We start from the raw sequence: 22,980 nt of genomic DNA on the forward strand, positions 1-22,980 counted from the left end.
CGCCAGATATAGTTCCAAAAGTTCATTGTCTCAGTCCTAAACTGGATATCCCCAGCTGGTTTTATTTTTTCCCGCAGACCTTGCAATCTCTTGATTAGCATTCTGTTCAGACTGTAAATGGGCCTCCACTGGGAACCATACAATACTCGATTTGCATATGACCACCCAGAGAGAGAGAGAGAGCGAGAGAGAGAAAGACGCATCTCTTCCCTCCTGCCTGACAAGAGTATAGGGATCACCTTTTGAGGACCTGCTTGAACTCTCTCTTTATGAACATAATTTTTAGTGTGTGTGTGTGTGTGTGTGTGTGTGTATACACACACACACACACACACACACACACACACACCTCCCCACATATTTTCTGAACATACATCTCATAGTGATTATGATGACTGTTGCGCCACAGGCTTTCATTAGAGACCTTACATGATATTCTTTGGGAGACTAGTATGTAGGTATCAGACCTGTGGAATCACTGTAACCGTTATGTAACTCTGTGCCCTCTACCACTTGGCATGAAGAGGTCCTAGGGTCATACTTGAGTTACGTGCATGTGTGTTGCACCACTGGAATTCCAAACAAAATCCAACTGGCTGAGACCGGGTCATGCAAACTAAATTAGTCCTCTATTACTGCCTTTGTAGCCAGTCCGAATATCTGGTGTCACTGACCAAGATATATGATATAAAATACAGAAGCTTCAGTGATGTGCAAATGGCAGCCGCTATGCCTGTGGGGACAGGCATTGGTATTGTTACCGGGGATGCACTGACTCATCACATCTCCTGACTGACTTTGATCCCTCTCCAACTGGCTCCATGCTCCCTGCTGAAACAGGCTGTGGATGGCTTGTGCCACTGTACTTCTAAACGAACCTTTCTACCACTGGGACCTGAAGCATAAGCATAAGCATAGTATTTGAGGCCTTTACACTGATTCTCACTTAATACTGCATTTGGGACCCCTTTCCTTACTCTTCTAGCAGGCTGGGAAGGAAAGAGAGATCCCTTTTGTTATTTTTTAATTTTTAATTACTTGGGAGGTGCTCAGATACTACAGAGATGAGAGGCTGCTTAGATAGACAGAGCTGCTGCTTTTGAGGCTTGTCAACTGCAATATAGAAAGACAAAAGTGTGGGGGAAATGATGGGGGGGGGGAAACAAGATAATTACAAAGAACTTTAAATACTCCCAGGGTCAGCAATAGGGCTCTAACAACAGCTGGCTTAAAACCAAAAATTTAAAGTAAACACCCTCAGTTCAACAAACACTTCTCTGAACTGAAAGAATAGTGCAACTGTTAATACCTGCATACGACACAGGAAACTTGTAATCCCTCAAACGCCATTCTTCTCTCAAGTCCCACTCATGGTTTTTTGGATACTGCTTTCTTTAAAATCATCTCTTATTCAAATAGCTTTCTTTTTTGGGTTTAGCATTCTGTATCCTTTAGATCAATAGCCATATAAGAAAGAATATGGAATGTTTTAGTGAGCCAGAATCGCCTGCTGAGATTTGAACTCTAGCCCTCAATCTCCAGGTCCACAATAGCAGGAGCCAGAGCAAACCTATTTTAGATTCTTAGCACTTTTAACCCTTCTGCATTGGGATTTCCTGATGAAATTTGCTGGGTTAAAATATGAAAGTTCAGAAAGATGAGATCTCCACACCTCTCTGCACTAAGGCGATAAGGAGACAGACTTTATACACATAAGCAGAACATGTCTGTTGGTTATGGAATAGCTTATGAAAGTCACGGATATGATAAACTTTCCTACTTTCAATGGAATTTCTCCAGGTCAGCAGACATTCACTACAGGTACAACATGAACTCTTCTTCCATTAAAAAGACATGATGTGATCTTTTGTTTTAAAGTAGTAAGAGGTTCTTGTTTTCTTTTGGAGATAAAGCTAATCAAATCTCAAGATTCAGGGGAATAACTGATCACCAGTAGGAGTTCAAAAAAATCCCCGCTCCTATCCCCACAGCACAGCTGGCTTGGTTAATAAGGGGCTTTTTCACCTTCCTTCTGAAGCATCAGGTGGTGGTTACTGCCAGAGGCCAATGCTCTGATCCAGCATGGCAAATTTTATATTCTGATAGAAGTAACTTCCAGCCCAATTTCTCCCTTTATCAGTATTGAGACACACTACAAGTTCAGTCCTGCTGAGCAGCACACCTTGCAGGATTGGATCCTAGAAGTATAGGAGGGTTTGAGTCCTACTAAAATAAGGTGAGCAGCTTGGGGACAGCTGTAGAAATGACCCAAGAAAGTAATGTGCTTGGCTAGCAGAGAAAAAGGGTTGCTGTGATCTAAAATGGAGCATTATGGCTCCTTAAAAAAAGGACACCTGCCTTTGAGCTAAAAGTCACAGGTAGCCTGTGTGGTGACAGCAAAGAACAGAGGATATAGTTTAAAAGGTGGTGGAAGTGGAAACAGAAACAGCTCAGAAAACAATAAATGCAGTTCTTAGTGAAGTCTGCACTGATTTTGAGCTTTGAAGAAATGGCTGTCCTTTTTATTCAGTCTGCACTCTAATACCTTAAGTTCATCTACAAGTTTTTATTCTTTGCCAGTTAAATGAGTCACCAAGATATGCAGATCCAGAAGTTCTCTGTTTCCATTATGTCCCCTTTGGGTCTCACGGATGAAGATGTACTAGCAGAGCCAGCAAAAGCCAGATTTGGGCCTGTAGTGGAGAGGTAACCTTTTAATAACTGGCCCTATTATTGGTATGCCCATTCAGTACTGGTGATAATTTAATTTCTTATGGCAACTGGTGTTTAGTATTTGGAAACCACAACTTCTGCATCAAAGTGATTATTATTTCAGCCAGTTCAACATTGTTTTACAACATTATTTGATAAATGCCATGAAACTATCACAGAATCTTGTTAAAAAGCAGCTATTTCTAAGGATGAAGTCTTTATTTTGGTAATTGCACATGCTCAGTGTGCTGTCTCTTTTACTGATAAAACCTCCAATATTCAGGTGCCTAATTATTTGTCTATATACTACATTTAAAACGTGCTCATTAAAGGACAAAGGGAACAAGAAACAGGACCCAATGGCAAATGGGAAAATAAGCAGAGGAATATGGTCAAAAGGTAGAGATGATAAAAGTAGAATCAGAACAGAAATCTGTAGCATATCACTGTGCCATCTTCACCTTGCTGCCTGCATATTTAAAGAACTTCAGATTCAGACTAGTCTCCTGGTGGGTCTTTCATTCTGTCAGCTTCAGACAGCCATTGGAGGCAGGTTTCAGATGGAAGTTTTTCAGGAAAAAAAACATTTTCCTTCTCCACTGCTTTAGCTTATCAATTTTAGAACACACAGAGTCAGGAAATTTTATTCCAACTCTATTATTTACAAAAAACCATGCAGCAACCTGCCAGAGTTAGAAAGGAGAAGAGTGACACATTGAAAGGATAGTACCAAAACAACCCCCCCAAAATAGGACTACATGTAAATGGTGTTTCTACTTACACTGCCACAGCAATGCTGTGCCCAGAATATGCTGCCTGTGAGCATTAGCAAGGATTATTGAAAGGGGGGCACTACTGAGACCACTGTAGTTACTAATTTATCAAATATGTCTGTACTGTTACTTTCTCCTCCCTCTTTTCCCCCATCCTTTATTAGTTGATTTGCCAGTTGGGTATTGTCTAAATCCTAGATTGTGAGCTCTCTGGGAACTGTGTGTTATTTTTCTGTACAGTCTGTAGTATAATGGGGTCCTGATCTCCAACTGGGGTCTTTAATGTCACTGCAATAGTAATAAATTATAATAATACTTGACTGGTCACATATTCAGAATGTCCTGTTTTTTCTATACTTCCTGCACTTTAATCATCATTAAAATGCCAACATTGTTAACTATTTCAGTATTGATCACTAGGCTTCCAAGTTGACATCACACTAGGATGAATGGAGCAATTCATGTTTCTCAGAACTATTACAGCAGGTTGCCTGCAGACTTCACAGTTTATACTCAATTCACATTTTGAAGATCTTCAGAACCACATAGCTAGAGGATTAATTTCTTTTAGCTGGAAACAGATTCTGGAGCACAGCTGCCACCCTCCAGTTGCCATGAGACAGCTCCATTCAACAACAGAGGGCAATGCAGCGTGCAAGAAGTCTTCCTTCCATACTGTGCACTCCAGGCAATGGCTAGGAACAGCCATGGGTGAATTGTCCCAAAGAGGGTAAGTAGGGATTAGCCCTGTCCCTACCCCTCCAATGGGCCCACAGAGATGAATGGGTACGTGGGGGAATGCAGGCTACACCATTCTGAAAGACGGCATTACATGCACATTCCACATGCATGTCAGAGAGTTGGGGGTGGGGGGATTTTGTCTCCTGGTTGGCAAACACCTGGATCTGCACCCTTTGTATGGGAATAGTGGGAATCCCATAGCCAAATTTTAACCATCAGCAGGACAGCCCATGCCTGCCCCTGTCTGGAATCCTGGGGACCCACAGTGCCTCTAATGGATTAGTTCTTTCTAATAGCAAAAGTTTTAAATTCAGGTACATTAGGACAATATATTCTCCAACTATGTGAAGAGGTTAGTCTCTGACTGTGGATCTGCTGTGACTATACAACCATCAGCAAACCAGAGTTAAAATTAATTTTTTCCCCTTGAAAAGGGGTCTCATAGCAGATCCTCACTGTCAGAGAATAAATATCTCATGGAATATCTCCAGTTTTTTAAAACAAGAAATGAATACAGAATACTGCAACTGTAGGATGATGGAACATCAGGCTCCCGAAAAGAAAAATATACAACATATCACTTGATTGATAAGCTTCTCCAAAACAGAAACACAATAATGTAAAAAAGCACAGACAAATCACTAAACCAATAAAATAATTGGAACAGATTCTGTAACTGAAAGTCAATCCTGGAAATACAACACAGTACAGAGAGTCTACTTAATGATGCCTTGGAAAATTCCATGTGGCTACTCTGCAAGTCTGGCTGGGAACTAACCTGAAGCTGGCTATGTATGACCCTAAGACAGTGGTCCTCAAACTGTGGGACACGCTGTCCCCCTAGAGGGTCATGGAGGAACATTTGGGGTGTGTGGTAGGCCCGGGCCAGCCCCCACTGGGGGCAGGAAGGGAGCACCACCCAGCCCATCTCCACCTCCAGATCTGCTCCAGCCCCGGCAATGGCTCCAGCTCCAACCTCGGGCCCTGGCTCCATTCCCGACCCCAGCCTGAGACCCACCCCCAGCTGCAGCCCCAGCCTTGGCCCCCTTACCTCTGTCTGCGTCACGCCCCGCTCCCAGCCCAGGCTCCCGGGGGGGTGGAGGGGGCTGATCCTGAAAAGTTTGGGGACCACTTCCCTTAGAGCACCCCAGTGCCAGAGGGCAAGAAGTTCCCTGTTATCTCTCAGTGAGTCTCAGCTGGCCTGACCAGCTCAGTGTACCCCAACTCATAAACTATCTAAAAGGTGTCATGTAAGGTAACATATGCAAACTGGTAATACTCTGGGCATTAATATTATTGTGTGGTGTGTGTACAGGTGATATATAAAAAATCATAAACATGTGCTGGAAATATGTTCCTAAAATGTGTTTGGCAGGTAGGGCTAAAGGTATACCGTCCTAAACAGAAAAATGTGGTCCAGCCTGCTTGAATTTGTCTCCAATGTAAACTGAGCAAAAACAGATGATGGAAGTATCTTTACATAAAAGGTAAACCAAATCAAACTACACAGTAGGGGAAATACCAACTTAACTAATTCGATGGGGGGGCGGGGAGGGGAAGGAGACTGCAAAAATTAACATGGTGTCAGCTCCCTAGTGAACACAGAAAGACAGACTCCTTGACTTTGAAAACAAGGATAAACTTTGAGGATGTAAGCAGAGGGAGAAAGCCACTTTGGCATCCTTCACCTGAAGAAACAAAGAAACCAAGTGCTCTGAGCTCTGTGTTGGATCTTGGTGAAGAACTGGCCAGTGATGCTGGAAGAACAACTGTGGTGAATAAACTACTTTGAACAAAAGGCTCTAGTTTGTTAAGTTAGATTTTAGTCTTAGAAACATATTTTTATTTTTGTTTTTTGTAACTATTTCCATCTCAATTCCTTCTATTTGTTATCACTTAAATACCTGCTCTTTGTCAATAAACTTAATCTTGTTTTATTACAATACCATCTCAGAGCAGTGTTTCAAACTGAAGAGTAAAATCCTTCGCCAAACTAACAGGCTGGTGCTGTGTACTACCTCTTTTAAAAAAGCAGTGATCTTGAAAAGGTTTTGTGAGTGCCACAGCAAGAGAGGTTGAGCACTGCAAAGGAGATGGTTCTGAGTAGATGTGGGACTGGAGGGGCTGCTGGTGTTATTCTGCAAGGAGTAATCAGGCTGGTGGAAGCCAGGGTGAGGTCACTGTACTCTGAGCAGGCTACTGCTGTCAGGGCTCTGAGTCACAGATGCATAGCAAGAAGCATCCAGGGTTACAGGGAAGGCAGTGACAACCCCCGACTGTACTGTGTGAACCCCCAAAGTGCCACATTGGTGTAATCGAACAGAATTTACACAGAGCTTTCTATTTAACTGAGGTTTATGCTTCAAGCATTGATAAAATAGTTTTAAGTGATTCTCAAGTGAAAAGGCTGGGAACAGTTTTAGAGAAAGGTTACAGTTTTATTATTTTCTGTTTATTCTGAGTGAGGAAATAGAACAAAGGAAGTTTAAAATGAGCAACAATGAAGCAACCCTTGAAGTGTCACACTATGGTACTTGACATTCCACAGACTGAATGTGACCTAACTTGACCCTGACATTGGAGGTCTGCTTAGGAAACAGATGCAGCCAGACTACCTTTTAGTTACAGTTTAATACAGAATGACCTATTGATCCAGGGTCAAAGAAATGAAAAGCTGATGGATGTTCCAAGGGCTGTATAATTTGCCAGAGGCAGCAGTAACCGAAGGAACTTTTCATATAATAGATTTGCCAAGCACCAGAGTGAAATTAACAAGACTCTGGTGGTCAGTTTCTTTGCTCTTTTTCTGAACCCTATGGGCAGCAGCAAAACTGTCAGAAATCATATCCACTTCACGCTGTTGATGTTTCAAAAAGCTCTGAGAAGCAAGCATTGGAGTTATTCAGGAAGATGGAAGACCCCAAAAATGGAGACTGAGGAAGACGCAGAGTAGTGGGAACCTCTCCTCAGACGCATGTAGCCGGAGAGGGCAGAGCGTAAAATTTATCAAATCTTTTAATATCCAGAAACTGATAAAAATGGAATCCACAAGCGACGTCTAGGTAAAGCTCCCTGAAACAAATCTTAACATTTTCTCCCTTCTAAGCAGCTGGGAGAGGTAAGGGGACTGTTTACCAGTATGTTAACCCTGGACTTTAAGGGTCGGGGTCCTCTACCAACAAATATGTCATATCTACCTCTGGATATTAGATGTAGTCCTTTGGCTACTAGGTGTCAAGTAATTTTCAAGCACTGCACTAAGACTCATGGATTATTTCCAGAAGAGGGAAGACTTTGAGGCAAATTGTGTCCAATAGGGTTTCTACATATTCCAATTGTCTTTAGAGAACAAAATGAGATTTTGGGGTAGTTTAAGATAAACTTAGTGACTCTGCAGCATTGTCACATTCCCTTCTGAAGTACTGTTTTGCTCCAGCCAATCATCCAGATATGGTGCAATGAACTCCATTTCTTTCTAGAAATGCTACAGCTACAAAAACGTTTTGTAAACACATGCCATGCTGATACCAGCTCAAAAGGCTATGCTCTGCACTGATAGTGTACTCTGAGAAATTTGATATAGAGCTGGCAGTTTAGATGTACCCTCACCATCCATAAAAATATCCTTAGGGGCCAGAGTGCACATCCCATTATCATCATCTAGATGAGATCAGTTTGTTTCAAGAGATATCATTTGCAGTATTTCTTCTATCAGACAGTAATTGAGTTTTCTGAGATTCAGACTGGGCCTCGGGCCTCCTACATTTTTGGGCACTTGGAATTACCCAGAATAAAACCCCTTCCTTCCTTTGCTGGGTGGCATGGATTCATTCACATGTTTTTGCCACACAGTATTTCTGAGATTTCTGAGTTGCAGGTTTGGACTGTATTCCCTAAAGTTTCTCATCCTAATGTTGAAGGTCTCAAGAGCATTCATGAAAGAGTCAGTTTGAAGGATTTTTTTTTTACATCAAACTCCATAGTCCAGTTTTACAACATTGATAATCCATGTGTCTGAGGCAAGCAAAGGCTGTTAACTTTTCTCCAGTTGGAACATCTGGACCCTTCTTCCTCTGCTTGTAGTGAGGTCTGGTGACCTGACTCTGGGAATACTGGGTGCCCCTTGAAGCCAAAGCTAAAGTATAGATTCTTTTCTGGGTAAGTGGCTTTCTTCTTTCTCCTTTGTGTTGGGAAACAGCTGAGGATTGAACAATGGAGCCAAAGGAATGAAGCATGACCTATTATTTTTAGCTTTTGTAAAGCTATCTTCTAACTTCCTTCTGAAGAAGTTCATTTAGTCCTAACACAGGACCCAAGTTTTTCTGAACTTCCTATGGAGAGTTCCTTCACCATCAGTGGTTAGAAAAGAACATTTGTCTTAGGTTGCTTTATAGTGCACACCACAGTAATAATATCAAAGGAACTGTTAAAGGCACACTACGATTTCAAGAAGGGGCAGGATCACATCATCCTGTTATTGTCTTCTGCTGAGACTTAGTTACGGAAGACCAGCCAGTCACATGAAAGGGCACATATACAAGAATTAGGATCAGCTATGACACCCACTTCTAGAGAAATTCACATGCAATATATAGTTTATAAAAAGAATCATTTGTAATAATCCTATTGGGGTTTGAACCTCTTAACTCTGATGCATCCGATGAAGTGAGCTGTAGCTCATGAAAGCTTGTGCTCAAATAAATTTGTTAGACTCTAAGGTGCCACAAGTACTCCTTTTCTTTTAACTCTGTACAGTTCTTCTTCGGGATTTTTCTAGCTAACTACCAGCTAGGGGTTACATATTTCCTTTCCCATTAAAATTCAAACTTTTTCTGACATCTTTAACTTAGAAGAGATGTCTTCTCCACTCCCTTCCCCAAACTTTAATTAGAGGACTCTTCCATGCTCTCTACTGATGGACACATACTTTCATATTTTCCTTGAAGGTGGGAGTAAATCTGAGCTAGTCTCCTGCATAGCTCCTCCTTTCATCTCTGCAGGAGAAGAACTCACAGCCTGGAAAAACCTGTCTCATGTGGATGCCAATGCAATAAGGATATATTTTTCTATCATTTTTTAATTGGAGAAAGTGATGTTTTCTCCCTGGGATATGGAACCATTGTGCTCAAGGGCCGCAGAGCTGTTACAGGACCGTGAAACACTTCTAGGATCCCTCTGTGCTATTGTTATTAGAGGTGGCTATTGCAAGAGTAAGATGGAAACAGCTTCACATAACAATTGCAAAAGCACCTGCAGGAAGCAGACAAAGTTTAAAATGTAACCCATCATGTACTTGCATTGGCTGGTGAATTTCATGTTGTAAAAGTGAATATAAAAGCTAAAACCCAAAGCAGCAAACATACACCACTCTAAAAATGGTGGAGGAGATACATTTTCTTCCTTGAAAAGGGAGGGACTGTGAATCTGGAACTAATGGTTTGAACACACTGATTCCTAGTTCTAAAAGTCACTTGCTGCCAGAGCTTTAGACACTAAGGTCAATATTTTCAAAAGTGAATAGTGAATTTCAGTGTCTAATTCCTGAGAAACCTTAAAGTTTTCCTGATTTTCAGGAAGTGCTGAGTACCGACCCTTTTGGGTATCTCAGGTTAGATATCCAAACACCAAGGAACCCAAAATCACTAGTCAGCTTTGAAAATACTGACCTTAATCTCTGTGCCTCTGCATACCTTGCTATAAAATGGCTATGCTGCTATGAATGTGCCTTACACTTTACAGAATTGTTATGGGGCTTAAAGGGGCATTTCCAAGTTAAAAAAAATTCAAAAGCAAAAGGTTCTTACCTCTATGACAGGTAACACATCAGAATATTATAACTGAAAGATTCTAAATTTTTTTATTGTTTATTTTTTTCCCATGTTTTTCAGCTTGGATAATGAAAAAAGCTTAGCCAGGTCACTTTTGTTTATAATCAGTTTCTACTCATTTTATGCTGCAGTGTTTGGGTTGCAAACAATGTAGGATAGCAATTATTTATTCACAGAAAGCTGTTGCCAATGGAATTAAAAAACAAACCAGAAAATATTTATTTGACATTTAATTCCGTGAAACCTTATTTTTACAAAATCTAAATTTGGGGCCTAATTGGATCTGACAGGATTTCTTTGATTACTTACTATTTGTAATACATTTTGAGATCCTGAGATTGCAAAAGTATGTTCTTAATGTTTTTTAAAGTAAAAAATGTTTCAGTCTTGAAACCCATGTATTGTTAGTTTTATCATCTTATAAAACATTTTTCATTGTTGGTTTCTGTGGGGAGGAGTGTGAAATCAAAAGAAAAATGGTCAGAATTAAAATCTTCAGTTAGCTAAGGAAATTTTAACACAGCCATCCACTAGCATGGGGCTGTCAGGTTAAGGCAAAAAAACCCACCCACCCCAAAAAAACACCCCGACAACCAAAAAGCAACCAAACGATCCTCTCTTAAGCCTGTTGGAACAGCAACTGCATTATAGGTGGGGAAACCTCAGCTTTTAGTCTTGCTAGAGAGAAATTGTCATTTTAAATTTTATTCCCTTGCCAGTACTTCAGTTAATGAGGTATTCAGAGCATTCTTGCTTTAATGTTTGTGTCTATGAAACAGTTCCAATTACTAGTTTTTTTATCTTGTACTGAAGAGAAAGTGTTTTCTCAGACAAGTTCTTCTAGGGGGGTTCTGTTGGGAACCACTGGATTTTACAGTCTGGTAAATAGAAGGATACTTTATCTCAAAGCTCTTACATAGCACTCACATTAAAACCTTTGAACATTGAAGGAGATAAATGGTAAGGGTATATGTTTTTGTGCATGTCATGTATAACTACACACAAAAAACTCTACATTAAAAGAACATTAAGGTTCCAAAGTCAAGCACTTCAGTAGTGGCATTTCTGAATTTTTAAGTGCAACTTTATTCAGCTCCCTTGTGTGTATGCACTATGATGACAGTCTTTATTTACATGATCACATGCTATTTTTTCTACAGGACCCCTACCCGATTCAGTGCACAGGATGGACAGAGCTCAAACAAACAAACAAACAAACAAACAAACAACTACCAATATTTTGATTTCTTCTTGTTCAGAGTGTGGCTCCATGCCTCATTTACTACACACTATCCAAAATCTACTCTGAAGCCAGAATTATTAATTTCCTCATATGCTTTTCTATGGTGTGCTCATCACTATAGTATCGGAGTGCTTCACAAACATTAATGAATTTATTTTCATGGCATTCCTGTGAGAGAAGGGGGCAGGGATGTAAAATGTTAACCGGTTCACCGATAAGCATCGGTCTTACCGGTAATGTATTCAGTTAACGTTTAATGTGCACATTAAAAATGCTGCAGCAATGCCATTTCATAGAGTGCGCGGAACTAGGTTCCACATTGTTAGGACCATTGCTGACCATATGGAACTGATGTCACACTTTGGTAGCATTAAACCTTCAAACAATATCATGTAGGTTATCGTGATTTTTTGTAACTAATGTTCCATAGTGAAGATGGAGCGATCAAAAAGAAGTAATGCCTGAAATCATTTCACAAAAACAACAGACGACACTGTCAAATGTAAACCGTGTAATACACAGCTGAGGTATGTAAACAGCAGCGGAGCAATGCTGAACCATTTGAAGCTGAAGCATCCCTCTGTTTCGTGTGAAAAAGAAGGCAAAAAAATCAAACACTGATAACGTTTGTTTCTGGCAGTTCATGAAAATGGCACACACAATGTGATGAAAAACTAACAGAGTTGTTGTGCACCATGATCACTACAGATATGCTATCTGTAAGTGTTGTTGAAGGTACAGGTTTTTGTGCATTGATGAGTTTTGTAGAACCTGAATACTGTGTGCCTGTGAGACAGACTATAACCTCACAACTAGAGAAGTGCTATGAAGACTGTGTGAGGTCTGTCTGGGAAAAACTGGAGAACGCCATTAAAGTAGCTTTCACCGCTGACTGCTGGACAGCATTAACTACAGAAAGTACATGACTCACTTGCCATTATATTGAAAATTGGGAGCTTTGATCCGCAGTTCTATAAACCAAAAGTATGGCAGAACTACATACAGTGGAAATCCTTGCTGAAAAATTAAACGCTACAGTGGAAAAATGGGGTCTGGCAGGCTGTGTCCAGATTGCTGCTAAATCAAAGCTTCTGCAACTTGCATCGATGTTAGAAATAGAAGAACATCCAAGTGCTAGGGCTGAACCAAGAAGTGCTGAACTGGATGAGCCGATACAGCCAGCACCAAAAAATGTGTGAAACTGAGAAGAGTGCTATAATGATGCATTCAGATGAAGATTATACCAAAAAGGAGAATAAGGAAAATGCAGTAGAAAATGAACTGGAAAATTACTTCAAGGAGCCTTGACCTTCACTGAAATGCAGTCCATTGGGAGTGGTGGAAGATCAATGCACAGCGTTTTCCAAGGCTTGGAAAACTGGCAAAGAGTTACCTGTGCATTCCAGGATCATCTGTTCCTGCAGAAAGTGTGTTTTCCAATGCTGGCCTTCCTGTTAATCGGCTGCATACAAGACTGACATCAGAGTATGTAAACATGTTAATTTTTCTTAACAAAAATCAGCAGTAGAGTTGAAATTCTAATCGGACCTTTTGTGTTTTTGGCGCCTCAGGGATATAATGTAAAAGGTTAAACAAAAAAATGGGTTTTACCCATAAGACTGTCTGTTTTTGTTGTTAGTAAAGGCACTTGACAAAGATAATATATATGTGGGGTAAAGTCATTGTGAACTCGTTAACAGTTAAACAGTTAACCCATACAATTTTAATAAACAGTTACTTTTTTAAATGCTATTTACCTCCCTAGAAGGGGGTACATATTATACCTATTTTACAGATGGCAAACTAAGGCACAGCAAGATTAAGGTTAAAAATATGCAATAGTTTTGGGTGTCCAGTTAGAGACACCTAGGACCTGATTTTTTGGAATATTTAACATAATATAACATTTTATATGTTCAAAGCACAGCTCCCATTGAATTCAGTTGCAGCTGAATATTATACCATGGATTTGAAACAATGTATAAAATACATTGGCTTTCATGACCATATATTGTATATAGTGTGTCCATCTACCCTACACATTGACATCACAGAAATGAAGGGCTGGAAAATACCTCAATGGATCATTTTAGCCTATCCACCTGTGCTGGGGCAGGATTAGATCTAACTAGACCATCCCTGACAGGTGTTTGTCTAACCTGTTCTTAAAAACCTCCAATGATGGCGTTTCCTGACCTATCTAGGTAACCTGTTCTAGTGCTTAACTATAAGGATAGTTAGTTTTTCCTAACATGTGACCTAAATATCCCTTGCTGCAAACTAAGCCAATTACTACTACTCCTACCCTCAGGGTACATGGAGACCAGATGATCACCATACTCTTTATGAAAACCTTTTACGTATGTAAAGACTAATGTCCCCCCTCAGTTTTCTTGTCTCTGGACTAAACATGCCCAACTCTTTCAACCTTTTCTTACAGGTCATGTTTTCTAAGCCTCTTATTTTTGTTGCTCTCCTCTGGATTCTATCTGATTTGTTCATAATTTTCTTAAAAGTGTGGTGCCCAAAACTGGACAGGTACTCCAGCTGATGCCTCACCAGTGCCAAGTACAGTACAGCAACACACACACAAACAAAACTTAACACTTCTAGGGAAAAGTAGAAATTAGAGGAAATACAACCTAGATGGAGGTACTATAAGGTGCGTGCATAACTAGTTGGAAAACCATTCCCAGAGAGTAGTTATCATTGGTTCACAGACAAGCTGGAAAGGCATATCAAGTGGGGTCCTGCAGGGATCAGTTCTGGGTCTCGTTCTGTTCAATATCTTCATCCATGATTTAGCAGGGGTCTCCAAACTACGGCCTGCGGGCCGCATCCAGCCCAGGGCTTCCATTTGTCCGGCCCTCCAACCAACCAACAGCAGAGAAGCGAACAGCTGAGTAGGCGCGCCGAGCAGGCAGGGGGAGGGGCCGCCGGCAGCAGCTCACACGGGACGGCAGCACAGCTGAGCTGTGCAGAGGGGTGAGTGCCTCTGGGAGCCAGTGTCCCCCCCAAAATGGGAGCCAACTTAGGGGAGAGTAGTTGCTGCAGCCGAGCAGGCACGGTCCCCTTCCTTAGAGTAAAAATACAAGCCAGATGCTTGATTACATCTCCAATAAATGGAGTAAAGAAGATGGAAATTAACGATTTCACAATGGTTAAATTTTAACTACAGCAGTAACAGAACCAAACAGTCCCAACCAACAATGGGAACCTGGAGCTTCTCTTACCAAAGTACAGCCAAACTTTCAATCCTTTGTCATTTTCTTCAGCTGAGCAGGCACAGGGAGAAGGGAGCAGGCACGGGGCAGAGCAGACCCAAAAAGGGGAGCCTGATTTCGAATTTAATGCAACACTGACACAGTAGAGTAGTGTTTTTTTTTTTTTAACAATTTTGCATATATTTAACTTCTTTCCCAGTCGCTTTGGCCTGCGAAGCCCCTTCAAAAATCTAATATGGCCCTTGTCTCATAAAGTTGGGAGACCCCTGGCATAGAGAGTACAGTACAGTTATGAAGTTTGCGGATGATACCAAGCTGGGAGGGTTCCAAGTGCTTTGGAAGATAGGCTTAAAATTCAAAATGATCTGGACAAACTGGAGAAATGGTCTGAAATAAATAGGATGAAATTCAGTAAGGACAAATGCAAAGTACTCCACTTAGGAAGGAACAATCAGCTGTACACATACAAAATGGGAAATGACCGCCTAAAACGGAGCACTGTAGAAAGGGATCTGGGGGCATAGGCGCCAACTCCGTGGGTGCTTGAGCCCTGGAGCACCCATGGAAAAAAATTAGTAGGTGCTTAGCACCCACCGGCAGCCAGCTCCCTCCCTCCCCCCACAGTACCTCCCATCTGCCAGAGGCCCTGCCGATCAACTCCTCCCCTTCCCTCCCTCCCAGTGCCTCCCGCAATCAGCTGTTCCACGGCATGCAGGAGGCACTGGGGGAAACGGGAGGAGCGGAGATGGGGCACATTCGGGGGAGGGGTTGTAACTGGGCGTGAAGAGGTGGGGCAGGGGCGGAGTAAAGGCGTGAAGAGACGGGACGGGGTGGGAGCTTGGGGGATGGAGTTGGATGGGGGCAGGGCCTGTGGCAGAGCAGGTGGTTGAGCAATCCCAAGGCCCGGAGGAAGACAGTGCCTGTGTCTGAGAAGTCATAGTGGATCACAAGCTAATATGAATGAACAGTGTAACACTGTTTCAAAAAAAGCAAACATCATTCTGGGATGTTTTAGCAGGAGTACTGTAAGCAAGACATGAGAAGTAATTCTTCTGCTCTACTCCACGCTGATTAGGACTCAACTGGAGTATTGTGTTCAGCACATTTTGTATGTGTACATTTCAGGAAAGATGAGGCCAAATTGGAGAAAGTCCAGACAAGAGCAACAAAAATGATTAAAGGTCTAGAAAACAGGACCTATAAGGAAAGATTTAAAAAACTGGTCTTGTTTAGTCTGGAAAAGAGAAGATTGAGAGGGGACATGATAACAGTTTTTGAGTACATAAAAGGTTGTTACAAGGAGGAGGGAGAAAAATGGTTCTCCTTAACCTCTGAGGATAGGAAAAGAAGCAACGGGCTTCAATTGCAGCAAGGCCAGTTTAGGGTGGACATTAGGAAAAACTTCATGTCAGGGTGATTAAGCACAGGAATAAATTGCCTAGGGAGGTTGTGGCAGCTCCATCGCTGGAGATTTTAAGAGCAGGTTAGAGAAACACCTGTTTGGGATGGTCTAGATAATATTTACTCCTGCCATGAGTGCAGGGAACTGGACTAGAAGACCTCTCAAGGTCCCTTCCAGTCCTACGATTCTATGATTTCACTGCACATTTTTTGGTACATTCTGTCAGAAGGAATGCACTATGTATGTGTAAGCAGAATCCATTTTAGCCACTATCCAGGCTCCTTCTGATCTCAAACAATGAACACATAAGAAAAATAGAGAATTGTGAATAAGCATTCCCCTAAACCATATTTCTGCAGTACTTAGATTAGTAAATCTGAAACAGATTTCGCAATGCAAAGCAGCAAGTCACTAATGCAAACGATGAAGCAACTCAGAAGTCACATATCAATCCAAACAATCTGAATACAATCCAGGCTCTCACACAGCAGATGGTTTACACTATCTCCTTGTGGACTGTCAGAGCAAATGCTTCAGTAGACCAATGAACCAAAGAGATGACAGAGTGACAGTTTTGTGTGTAGATTTAGATGTCTCTGTCCATACTCGCTTGTCCAAACAAGTGTAACTGAAAGCCATGGAAAATTTAGGTTGACTATCAGGAAAAATTGTTTCAGTGAGCTCAATCAGACTGAAATAGTCTCCCAAGGGAATTAGAGGAATTCCCATCAGTTTATTTAAAATTAGACTGGACAAAATTCTTAAGAGATACTTCGCCTTCACTGGCAAAGATCTTAACAATATGCCCCAAGAGGACCTTCCATCTCTAATTTCTATTCTGTGTCAGCAAATCTCAACAGCAAATAAAAGCAAAATAGCCAACTATCCCAATTCATTCTGAATAACCTGTTAGGAAAGGTTTAACGTAGAAGGAGTTTGTTTTTCTCAGCTTGCTTCCTTTGAACTACAGAAAAATAAAGCAAATCCACAAAAGCCAAGTTTGTGAAACTGTCTGTTGAAAGGAGGTGTGTGCACACACCTGCTGAGTGGTAGCACTGACAGAAGTACTGCAAATTAGTATGGCCATGAAAATATTGGAAATGAGCCATTTCTCACTCAAGCTGTACTTGGAACTTCCTCGCTGAATGAGAGAATGTAACAAATTTAGTGACTCATATGAGTAAATGTATAATGCTGACCATAAGTGGACTCTTTCTCTGTTCCTCTCTTCCTAGTCCTTCCCCAGTCCCCTTTCCAAGAGGCTCACAAAGTTATCTGATTGATTTGTTAACCCTTTGGAGCGCCAACTACTAGTTATCATGCAAGCTGCAAAATGTATGCATATTATGGCAGGAATTCCCACCTTCTCCTCAGGAGCCAAAGAGTTTGGAACAATCACACATAACACAATTGTCAAACTTTTTATTCTCTTAATTTCAGCAATGCTGCCAAAGCCAGTGCACTACCACTCATGAGGAGCATTTCTGCTTCAATGTTTACATGTGTAACGCATCCACCCACAAAAAGGCTCCCTGACTACTTCACAATAACAAAATATATTCTGCTCTGTCACATCTCCTCTTTCCTCCATCTTAATTTTCACCATATGACCAGTCACATCATCTTAAAGCCATTAAATAAAAATTCACTCGTCTCTAGGCCCTTCACATTATGATACATACATACTCCCAAAGTACTGTGAGCAGAACAATCCTGTCTTGGATCATTCTGCTTTCTTCTGCCCACATAGTCTCCCAGGCTCCCTCGCACTAGACAATATTTATTTGTGGCAGGTGCTTAAAACCTTCAGCCAAGATCTGGCAGTGCCAGGAATATTTCTGATGGCATATGCTGCTTTAATCAAAGAAAATACTTTTTCAATACAGGTCCTCTTCTCTGTCAAAGGCTGAAAATTCCAATAAATGACCTATTTGCCCAGTAAATTGGGATATAGTCCCAGTTGCAGCCCCAGGTCATGTCAGGATTTCACAAAGGTAATACAATCTGCCCAACTGTGGATGTTTTTTGCATCTACTTGCTAAGGATCAGCTCCTTTAGCCCCCAAAATAGAATCAGTTCTTACAGGGACAAGGTGCAAGGTTGAAAAATCTTGCCGATAAATTCTGAGCACAAAATAAAAGAATACTAAACTGGCTGTGGCTTTGCAGTTCCCTTCAATGCAAGCTCAGACAGAAGCTCAAGTCTTCCTCAAAAGCATTCTCACAGTTATAATATACACAGAATGCGTAGTGGAAATGACATTGAATTACATTGATTACTCTCTTAGAATCCTCTTAAAACCAACATATAGCTAGTGAAAACATCTCAACCTAAATTCACAAAGTGAAAAAAGTACTTCTGTTTAGAAATGGACGGAAGAAAATTGCTTTGCAGTGAACAGTCCTCAGATAAGTTCATGGAAGTAAAGGGCATCAATGTACAAAGGCAAAGGTGGCAGGGATGCCACCCCATGTTCCCTAAGCCTTTGACTTCCAAAAGCTGGCACTAGATGACCGGGGATGAATCAATCAAAATCGTCCTGTGCTGTTCATTCCTTCTGAAGCATCTGGTACTGCCCACTCTCAGAAAACGGATATTAGGCTAGATGAACCATTGGTCTGGCCCAGTATGACCATTCTTATGTTGTTAGAATCTGACTGTGCATCCATTAAATTCCCTTTCCACAGGGAATACTGCCATCACCCTCATAAAAAAAGAATAAAAAAAGCCAAGCATATTTAAAGTCAATGAAGTTTCACCTTGCAAAGTTACTCACTTCCTCTCCATTCATACACAGCCACATGCCTGCCTGCACTCACATCTGATGCTGTGGAATTTAACAAATGAGTAACTCTTATGTTAGGGGTTTCAGACAAAGGCTAGAAGAGTTTATAGGGGAAAGAAGAATGCTGATGCCAGCTACTTAAAAAAAAAAAAAGTTAAAACTTGCTTGTTTTTTCTTAATTCTCTTTTTAAAAACACTCTAATAAAAGCTTAAAAATACACTATTTCTGGCAAATGTTAATTGAAAAGATATGGAAAGATTAATGTAGCTCTTTTTCTTGTTTTCTTTGCTTATGCACTAGTTCCACTGATGCCAACAAGGTTCTGAGAAAATCATTGCCATAGTTCACTTCTGCTGTAAACCAGAATAAGTAGCTCACTTAGTAGGAAGAGTAGAGAACTTGTTTGTCAGGTAGAGAGTGGGCATACAAATCTAATATTAAAATAAAAGTACATATATTTTAAAAAGACCAAGACCTATCACACATTATTATCTTCAAAATTCTAGTCACAGTGAAACTATCATTTTTCAGAATTTGAAGGTGTCCCATTAGGTTAAATTTTTAAAGGAGGGAATTTGAAGTAGTTTAAACGTAAACTGCTCAACAGTTTCTCCTTAAAGTGACACAGACGCCACACCATTTAATTTCTTTTCCTTCTACTGATATCCTCTGTTCACAGCTGGCAAAGACAAACTATGGAATTTATTCACTCTACATTTGGAAAATGACATATCATTACAGGTATTAGTAATGGGGGATTCGATCATTAGAAACATAGATAGCTGGGTTTGCAATGACTGGGAGAACCACATGGTGACTTGCCTGTCTGGTGAAAAGGTTGCGGATCTCTCAAGACATTTAGATAGATGTATGCGTAGTGCTGGGGAGGAGCCAGTGGTCGTGGTACATGTAGGTACCAATGACATCGGGAAGGATAGGAGAGAGATCCTGGAAGCCAAATTTAGGCCGTGAGGTAAGAGATTAAAGTCCAGGACCTCCATGGTAGCATTCTCTGAAATAAGAAGAGGAGTACTTGTGGCACCTTAGAGACTAACCAATTTATCTGAGCATAAGCTTTCGTGAGCTACAGCTCACTTCATCGGATGCATACTGTGGAAAGTGTAGAAGATCTTTTTATATACACGCAAAGCATGAAAAAATACCTCCTCCCACCCCACTCTCCTGCTGGTAATAGCTTATCTAAAGTGATCACTCTCCTTACAATGTGTATGATAATCAAGGTGGGCCATTTCCAGCACAAATCCAGTGTTTAACACGAACGTCTGGGGGGGGGGGGCACGTAGGAAAAAACAAGGGGAAATAGGTTACCTTGCATAATGACTTAGCCACTCCCAGTCTCTATTCAAGCCTAAGTTAATTGTATCCAATTTGCAAATGAATTCCAATTCAACAGTTTCTCGCTGGAGTCTGGATTTGAAGTTTTTTTGTTTTAATATTGCGACCTTTAGGTCTGAGATCGAGTGACCAGAGAGATTGAAGTGTTCTCTGACTGGTTTATGAATGTTATAATTCTTGACATCTGATTTGTGTCCATTTATTCTTTTACGTAGAGACTGTCCAGTTTGACCAATGTACATGGCAGAGGGGCATTGCTGGCACATGATGGCATATATCACATTGGTGGATGTGCAGGTGAACGAGCCTCTGATAGTGTGGCTGATGTTATTAGGCCCTGTGATGGTGTCCCCCGAATAGATACGTGGGCACAGTTGGCAACGGGCTTTGTTGCAAGGATAGGTTCCTGGGTTAGTGGTTCTGTTGTGTGGTATGTGGTTGCTGGTGAGTATTTGCTTCAGGTTGGGGGGCTGTCTGTAGGCAAGGACTGGCCTGTCTCCCAAGATTTGTGAGAGTGTTGGGTCATCCTTCAGGATAGGTTGTAGATCCTTAATAATGCGTTGGAGGGGTTTTAGTTGGGGGCTGAAGGTGACGGCTAGTGGCGTTCTGTTATTTTCTTTGTTAGGCCTGTCCTGTAGTAGGTGACTTCTGGGAACTCTTCTGGCTCTATCAATCTGTTTCTTCACTTCCGCAGGTGGGTACTGAAGTTGTAAGAATGTTTAATAGAGACCTTGTAGGTGTTTGTCTCTGTCTGAGGGGTTGGAGCAAATGCGGTTGTATCGCAGAGCTTGGCTGTAGACGATGGATCGTGTGGTGTGGTCAGGGTGAAAGCTGGAGGCATGTAGGTAGGAATAGCGGTCAGTAGGTTTCCGGTATAGCGTGGTGTTTATGTGACCATCGTTTATTAGCACTGTAGTGTCCAGGAAGTGGATCTCTTGTGTGGACTGGACCAGGCTGAGGTTGATGGTGGGATGGAAATTGTTGAAATCATGCGCTATATTGATGACATCTTCATCATCTGGACCCATGGAAAAGAAGCCCTTGAGGAATTCCACCATGATTTCAACAATTTCCATCCCACCATCAACCTCAGCCTGGTCCAGTCCACACAAGAGATCCACTTCCTGGACACTACAGTGCTAATAAACGATGGTCACATAAACACCACCCTATACCGGAAACCTACTGACCGCTATTCCTACCTACATGCCTCCAGCTTTCACCCTGATCACACCACACGATCCTTACAATGGGGGGGGGATGAGAAAACCTGGATTTGTGCTGGAAATGGCCCAACTTGATCATCATACACATTATAAGGAGAGTGATCACTTTAGATAAGCTATTACCAGCAGGAGAGTGGGGTGAGAGGAGGTATTTTTTCATGCTTTGTGTGTATAAAAAGATCTTCTACACTTTCCACAGTATGCATCCGATGAAGTGAGCTGTAGCTCACGACAGCTTATGCTCAAATAAATTGGTTAGTCTCTAAGGTGCCACAAGTACTCCTTTTCTTTTTGCGAATACAGACTAACACGGCTGTTACTCTGAAACCAGTCAAATGAAAAAGAGTCCCATTCAATTACATCAGATAATGGCAGACAGCTAAAAAGTGACATGTTTTTAAAATGCTTATATACAAATGCTAAAAGTCTAAATAATAAGATGGGTGAACTAGAGTGCCTCGTATTAAATGAAGATATTGATCTAATAGATATCACAGAAACTTGGTGGAATGAGGATAATCAATGGGACACTGTAATACCTGAGAACCAAAGATATTGGATGGACAGAACAGGTCGTGCTGGTGGGGGAGTGGCATTATATGTGAAAGAAAGCATAGAATCAAATGAAGTAAAAATCTTACATGAACCAAACTGTACCATTGAATCTCTATGGATAGTAATTCCATGCTCTAATAGAAGAATATAGCAGTAGGGATATATTAGGACCACATAACCAGGATGGTGATAGTGACTGTGAAATGCTCAGGGAGATTAGAGAGGCTATACAAATAAAAAATTCAATAATAATGGGGGACTTCAACTATCCCTATACTGACTGGGTACATGTCACAGCAGGACGGATAAAGTGCAAAGATAAAGTTTCTTGACACCTTAAACGACTGCTTCTTGGAGCAGCTAGTCCTGGAACCTACAAGAGAAGAGGCAATTCTTGATTTAGTCCTAAGTGAAGCACAGGATCTGGTCCAAGAAGTGAATATAGCTGGACCGCTTGGTAATAGTGACCATAATATAATTTAATTATAACATCCCAGTGGCGGGGAAAACACCACAGCGGCCCAACACTGTAGCATTTAATTTCAGAAGGGGGAACTACACAAAAATGAGGAAGTTAGTTGAACAGAAATTAAAAAGGTACAATGCCAAAAGTGAAATCCCTGTAAGCTGCATGGAAACTTTTTAAAGACACCATAATAGAGGCTCAACTTAAATTTATATCCCAAATTAAAAAACATAGCAAGAGAACCAAAAAGTGCCACCGTGGCTAAACAACAAAGTAAAAGAAGCAGTAAAAGAAGCAGTGAGAGGCAAAAAGGAATCCTTTAAAAAGCGGAAGTTAAATCCTAGTGAGGAAAATAGAAAGGAGCAAAAACTCTGGCAAATGAAATGTAAAAAAAATTAGGAAGTCAAAAAAAAATTTGAAGAACTACCGACTAAAAAGTAATAGCAAAATTTTTTTTTTTAAGTACTGTACATCAGAAGCAGGAAGCCTGCTAAACAAACACTGGGGCCACTGGATGATCGAGATGCTAAAGGAGCACGCAAGGACGATAAGGCCATTGCGGAGAAACTAAATGACTTCTTTGCATCGGTATTCACGGCTGAGGATGTGAGGGAGATTCCCAAACCTGAGCCATTCTTTTTAGGTGATATATCTGAGGAACTGTCCCA

At 41.2% G+C, this 22,980-nt stretch overlaps 1 protein-coding gene and 1 pseudogene across 5 annotated transcripts in view; one reads left to right on the plus strand and one right to left on the minus strand.

Moving 5' to 3' along the window:
• CABIN1 (calcineurin binding protein 1) overlaps nt 1-22,980 on the minus strand; it is a 211,117-nt gene that overhangs the window by 86,563 nt on the left and 101,574 nt on the right. The window lies entirely within an intron of this gene.
• LOC141999522 (uncharacterized) lies at nt 11,733-12,825 on the plus strand (annotated as a pseudogene).

This window comes from Natator depressus, chromosome 15 (genome assembly GCF_965152275.1).
Source record: "Natator depressus isolate rNatDep1 chromosome 15, rNatDep2.hap1, whole genome shotgun sequence".
Lineage (NCBI taxonomy): Eukaryota > Metazoa > Chordata > Testudines > Cheloniidae > Natator > Natator depressus.